We start from the raw sequence: 7,558 nt of genomic DNA on the forward strand, positions 1-7,558 counted from the left end.
GCGGCGACTAACATTTACTATGTTGATTATTAATAATCTAATACTGGACAAAAATTTGGTCGGTATAAAATGACTTAAAATGGTCGGTATGAAATGAGTAGCACCACCTCCCCTATAACTACTAGGTTCTATTATTAGCTAGTAGGTACTCCCAAAGTTATTCAGAATGCGCCCTTAACTTTGAAACGTGTGCTGCCCACCTATCATCATCATCATAATACGCGAACGAAAAACTTTGTAACCCTTTTTATGAAAAATGGGGAAACGTAGGTGCATGAAATTTTGCACAGTTATAGTTTATATGGTAAAGGAGTGCATCGAACTAATATTATTTTGAAATTGTGTAGGCAAATATCAAATCCCGGTATGTCCTCCATAAGCGAAACTTGGCAAATAAGAGAAATATGTTTTTTTTAACTTTATTCTCGGCATTTTTCTTTTTAACTTTTGACACAGACATCTTCTTTACTCTTTCAGGATTCACCACACTAATTTGTATATACTGCGTTGTTCCATTTTTCTCACAAAATTCAATAAAATCGACAAGAGTTCAGTTTCGAGTATGGGTGTGACTTGCCGGGTTTTGATATTCACCTACACAATTATGCTTTTATTTTTTTAACAAATAAAATATTACACACACTACAACACACACACATGAGAAATGACAGATTTTTGAGTGACAAGCCTACACATACGAATTATACTCTTTTTATTTATGGTTGAAGTCTGTTGACAACAAGTTGACAAATTGAAAATCCATACTAATATTATAAATGCGAAAGTATCTCTGTCTGTCTGTCTGTCTGTCTGTCTGTCTTGCTTTCACGCCAAAACTACTGAACCGATTGCAATGAAATTTTGTATACAGTTATTCTAGAGTTTGAGAAAGGACATAGGCTACATTTTGATGTGGGAAAATATCTTATTTCCATGAAAATTTCGATGAAAATGAATTCGCATTGCGCGTGGCCAGCGCTCATCCCGGGGGTCCTGGGTTCGAGTCCCGCAGGCGGAACAAAAAGTTTTCAATTTTCCTGGGTCTTGGATGTGTATTAAAATAAAATTTCAAAAATCTTAAACATATTTTATGTATAATATTATAAAAAATCCAGAAATATATCGATGGAATGAACATTTTAGTTCTAATACGATTCAACAGATGGCGTTTTATTTTTTACTTTATTGTAACATAGAACTAATCATACTTATTAGTTAGTATGTTTTTGTTTATAGTTTTTAATACGTTAGAATATTATCTATACTAATATTATAAATGCGAAAGTATCTCTGTCTGTCTGTCTGTCTGTCTCGCTTTCACGCCAAAACTACTGAACCGATAGTAATGAAATTTTGTACACAGATAGTCTAAAGCCTGAGAAAGGACATAGGCTACTTTTTAACTGGAAAAAGGGGTTGTAAGGAGGTGAAAATGCGTAAATTTGGTCAAATTAACTTAGTTCCAAAAACTTAAAACAGATGGCGCCAAGAGTCCCCTAGATCGCGCTATTGCTTGCTCATACGTATTTCTATAAGAGGTGGTACCATATTGAGCTAGAATTTTCGATTCTTTCGATTGTTATACACGTTATTAACTAATAACTCACCTACCAACTTAGACATCAAATTCAAAAACAACAGCGCCAAAACTACTGAACCGATTGTAATGAAATTTTGTACACATAGTCTAAAGCTTGAGAAAGGACATAGGCTACTTTTTAACTGGAAAAAGGGGTTGTAAGGGGGTGAAAATGCGTAAATTTGTTCAAATTAACTTAGTTCCAAAAAACTCAAAACAGATGGCGCCAAGAGTCCCCTAGATCGCGCTATTGCTTGCTCATGCGTATTTCTATAAGAGGTGGTACCATGTTGAGGTAAGTTTTACGATTCTTTCGATTGTTATACACGTTAATATTAACTAACTAGCTGTTGCCCGCGACTTCGTCCGCGTGGACTTTAGTTTATAGCGCGCGGTGTCAACAAAATTTGTGTCAAATTTAAAAACTTTTTAAAACCCTGGTAAGTGGTACCCCTCTTAGGGCCGCGTTACACCGGAATGGCAGCGCTGAAAGTGCTCGCCTCGCCGCTGCCATTCCGGTGTAGCGTGGCTCTTAATTAATCAAAATACCCAAAAACAGCTGTGCAGTGTGCACATAATCTATACTAATATTATAAATGCGAAAGTATCTTTGTCTGTCTGTCTGTCTGTCAGTCTCGCTTTCACGCCAAACGCCATAAGTATCTCTGTCTGTCTGTCTGTCTGTCAGTCTCGCTTTCACGCCAAACGCCAAAACTACCGAACCGATGGTAATGAAATTTTGTATACAGATAGTCTAAAGCCTGAGAAAGGACATAGGCTACTTTTTTTACTGGAAAAAAGGGTTGTAAGGGGGTGAAAATGCGTAAATTTGTTCAAATTAAGTTAGCTCCAAAAATTCATAATAGATGGCGCCGTGCGTCTTCTACATCGCGCTGACGCTTGCTCAAAAGTCTTCCTATAAGACGTGGTATCATCTTACATTTAAGTTTCGATTTTTTTCGATTGTTATATCTATTCTACGGTATTAAATAACTCAGTACTTTATCTGTGCAGTGACGTAACCTTAAATCTATCAATGATAAATAGTTTATGGGTAAAGTTGTGTAATCGGAGGGCTAAATAAGCTTTAAAATTTGGCATAAAATATAAAGTTTAATATAAAAAAATGAAATACTTATTGTGTGCACACTGCACAGCTGTATTGATTTAAGGGGTACCAGGGTTTTTTTATAAAAGCTTTTGACACCAATTTTGTTGAGATCGCGCGCTATAAAGTACTATAAACTGAAGTCCACGCGGACGAAGTCGCGGGCAACAGCTAGTGGATTATAGTTTTTTTATTGAATCTTAGATACAATTATACAATACTTACTGGCATTTCTCCGGATTTGGATTATTTAGTTGATTCCCTGGTACATTTTTATTTCTGCATATTTTTTAAAATCATTAATCGCATATTATTCTTAAGTGAATTATAAAAATAATTATCTATTTGGCCCCTTTTTCACTTCACAATTTTAGAAGATATTTTGATTAAAATTTTTCTAACCTAGGGAATCAACAAAGCTAATAGAAAAAAGCTTTTTCAGCTAAATAAACATGTTCAATTTAAATATAAACATGTATAAAATTGTCTACAAACTAAACTTGTTCGTTAAAACCAAATACAATGAATGGAAAATGAATTTATTTGAAATATTTTGACTTTAAAATATATATATTTTTTATATTTTACTTATTGGTGTCATTTATTTGTATCAGTATATGAAGATTATGTAATTTATGTGACCTCCTTCCATGATGTTTAGAGGGCTACCGAACCTCCCGCCCTGCGCACCCGCAACCACGTGCTTCTTATAACTAGGGAGGTACGAGCCTCCAAGTGAAGCGTATAGGGAATCACTATGTGAGCCGGGACAAATCTTAAAATGACTTTTTCTATTTATATAACGGTATATACGTTTATATACAATTGTTTTATAAATATTTTGTTTATACTCTTACGATTTATTTACTTTGAAATTAGAATTTCATCGTATTTGTGGGATTTTTTTGGGAATTTATAGTGAATTCTGGGGACAGGACACGTAACCTTTAAATTAATTTTAATTATATTTACAATTAAGTTTTTCTACAGAACCTAAGTGGCCCAGTTAGAGCACACCTTATATTACTATAAAAAAAATACAAAGGTCTACATATTATGTAACTCTGCGGGTAGTTTAGACGTCCGGACAACAAAATTTTGCGGTTTGGAGAATCAGCCTTAGACCATGCGCGCACGGGCAACTTAGTTGCTCGGCGATTTATTTGTCTCTTTCGAAAAAATAATTGCCATGTCGCCGGGGTGCGCGCACGAGAGCGACAGCAACCCGACTTTTTTCAGTTTTCTTCTTGACAGTCATCAACATGGATTTGGTCGAGACGGCTGTGGTCGTTGCAATCGCTATAAAAAACCGAAGAAAGCGTCGAAAAATAGAATATTGGGTGCATCCACTATGGAGCGATCGGCTGACTCTCGGGAAATTTTATACTAGTTTTATGAAATTGAGAGCATACCCAAAAAAAAATTTTAGTTACTTTAGAATGAGTGTCGAAAGTACTCTAGTATTATTTACCAGGCGCGGTCCGAAGGGGGGGGGGGGGGTCAGCCCCCCCCCCCCCCCCCCAAATCTAAGGTAAAATTTAAAAATCTCAAAATCTTGCTAAATAATAAAAGGAAATTTCTAGATTTCCCCTAACCACCACTTCGGCCGACCTTAGACAGCTGCTGTGAACCCAGAACCGTCCGAGGGCGCAGATAAAAAAAATAGTGAAGTGACTACTGAGTGCCCCTCCCCCAAAATTTCAGGCTGCGACCGCGCCTGGTATTAACTCTAGTATTTTAGAAACTCATTGCTGCAAGTACACACAAACTCACGCAGCGGCGGTCGAGTGGCAACTGGCCGGTCGGCAACTTTTTTGTTGCCCGTGCGCGCACTTGCATAGAAACCAATAGGGAAGGAGACAGTTGCGACGCGGGCTCTGGGCAACGAAAAAGTTGTACAGAGTTGCGTCGCTACGTGCGCGCACTTTCATACTAGCTCCTAGACTTCTTCAAGAGACAAATAAATCGCCGAGCAACTAAGTTGCCCGTGCGCGCATACCCTTACACGGCCAGTCTGAGATCAGGTAAGAGACAAGAGTTGAAAAAAAATTATAGTCAATGTTTTTTTACAAAATATAGGTAGTAGTCCTAATGTCGTTGAAATTAAGGTCGAATTTCGACCATTGGGCGATATCTAGTCTTATTAGTTCATGCACGTTATGCACAAACGGATTTACAAATTTGCCGCCAGTAGGCTATTCAATTTTAGCTGCCCCTATAACTGACCATTGAAATTCAATACGTTAGTTTAGTTCACAATCATATCCCACCGAAAACATTTTTTGAAAATTTTTGCTGAGACGACCACACAAGAAACTTGTGCGGTAGCGAAACGGCGAAGACTTACATATTTACTTGTAAGTATGTAGAATTTGTTTAAGTTAGGGTCAGTAGAGTTAGGCCGTGTAGATTCAGAAGCTTGGCTCTACATGAGATCTCATATCTTTTTCTCAGGGTAAACCTCCAAAGTCCTCTCGGCAATATTTTACAAGAAATGTTTTTAGTTCAATTTTTTTATTTCTGTAAGATAAAAAATGGGGCTAAATTTGCCGCCCCACTAAATCTGCCGCCCTAGACTCCAGCCAGTAGGCTGGAGGCCAAGTATAGCCTATTGGTAAATCCGCCACTGGTTGTGCACGTTACATTGAGACACTATTACTACTATACAATTTAAAATACTTTATCTATGGCACGTTAAGTCTTTTCTGATTCAGCAAAATTGAGGCCCGCCAGCGTGTGCTCACTAATAGTACAGTCGCTTATCGACTGTACCAATAGTCAGCCTTGCATCTTGGCCTCGATGTACCAATATTTAATTCGTACTTATACACTGCAAAAATAAAAAACTTTGATAGTGCGATTTAGGATTATTATAGGGTAAGGGGGTAGATGCAATACAAAAAAAAATGTTTCGCTATTAATTTTTTATACTTATTTAGTAATTAGTAGGGCAATAATTGGACGCTGTTAAGCGTTAATAATATAAAATCCCACAAAAAATCATGATAGCTGATGAGTCTGATGACAGCATTGAGCATTCTGAATGACTCGTTGAGATACTATAGACTGGAGAGAGCCTTATATCGGTGTATAAGCGTCAAAAGCGTGTAATGTTATGTCCTATTTACTAGGACATAACAAAGGAGTCGGTCTGCATATTTCATGTATTAAAAGTGTTAAATAAAGGTTTTTTTTAATGAAATAAGGGGGCAAACGAGCAAACGGGTCACCTGATGGAAGGCAACTTCCGTCGCCCATGGACACTCGCAGCATCAGAAGAGCTGCAGGTGCGTGCCGGCCTTTTAAGAGGATATAGGGTAATAGGGGAAGGTAGGACTGGAAAGGGAACGGAATAAGGGAGGGTAGGGAAGGGAATAGGGTAGGGGATTGGCCCTCCGGTAAACTCACTCACTCGGCGAAACACAGCGCAAGCGCTGTTTCACGCCGGTTTTCTGTGAGGACGTGGTATTTCTCCGGTCGGGCCAGCCCATTCGTGCCGAAGCATGGCTCTCCCAAACGGTTTTTAGTAAACATTTAATGCTAGATATTGTTGAGTTTTGTGGTTCCGCCTACGAATAATAAACACTAAGGGAAAGTAACTCCGTCAAAAAACAGCTATCAAGCGTCTATCTAGCATGATCTAGCATTAAATGTTCACTAAAAACCTTTATCAACATTTTTATTACATGAAATATGCAGACCGACTCCTTTGTTATGTCCTAGTAAGTAGGACATATAAGGCTTATACACCGTTATAAGGCTTCCAGCATTGAGGTACCCATAGACATAATATAATCAGTATATATTATGTCTATGGAGGTACCTATATACTATACCACAGTATAGCAATATTAGTCCCTACAGTAACGAAACGCCTTTGACGTCGCACGATGCCGCCACTGATGACAGGTACCGAGCAGATATGCCAGGGTTGCCACGAAACGGAAAATAAAATAAAATATTGTGCTTGTAATGCAAACGTTATCATTTAATCTGTTTAATCAGCGTGTTATATTTACATATTTATTTATTTTATTTATTTTAAAAACTTTATGCAACTAAATATCTACCAGTCAACCTTTGGGCGATACAAGGACAAAGTTGTATAAGTGCCAGTCGAGTTGAAAGAGAAAAAGACAGAAAAAAATAATAAATATATATTATACTTATAAAATATATATTGTATAATATTATACTATACATATAATATACATATTATCACACATAAAATTATATATAAATAAAACCAATAACCATACGTAATATATTATTATATAATAACTATATTATAATAATATATAGTTGATCAATGATGATGCTAAAAATATTATAAATATTAATTTATGCCATAAATTATGAAAACTAAGAGTCTGCCAACTGTTTCAAGTAAAACTCACGTACCCTGCGCTTAAAAGTATCTCTGGTTTTTGACATCCTGATTTCCGGAGGAAGAGCGTTCCAGAGGAGAATAGCCTGGATATTAAAAGAAGAGTGGGCGGAACTTGACTTGTAAGAAGGGCAACTTAAAAGCTGATTTGAAGTGGATCGGAGGTTTTTATCGTGCCTGCTGCAACGGTATTGAAAGTGAGGGGCGAGATATTCGGGAGTATGGGGATGATGCAGCAGTGAGTATAGCACACACAGTGCCTGCACAGAGCGGCGCTGACGTACTGGTAACCAGTGTAGCTTGGAGCGATAAGAAGAAACATGGTCGTATTTTCGAAGGTTGAATATGAATCGGAGGCAATTATTAAACAGTCGGTCGAGTTAATCGAGTTTGTCGGCATTAAGATCTAAAAAGCACACGTCACCATAGTTAATTATAGGAAAGATAAGGGACTGGACCAGCAAGGTCTTGACCGGAGTGGAAA

This window comes from Aricia agestis, chromosome Z, assembly GCF_905147365.1.
Source record: "Aricia agestis chromosome Z, ilAriAges1.1, whole genome shotgun sequence".
NCBI lineage: Eukaryota > Metazoa > Arthropoda > Insecta > Lepidoptera > Lycaenidae > Aricia > Aricia agestis.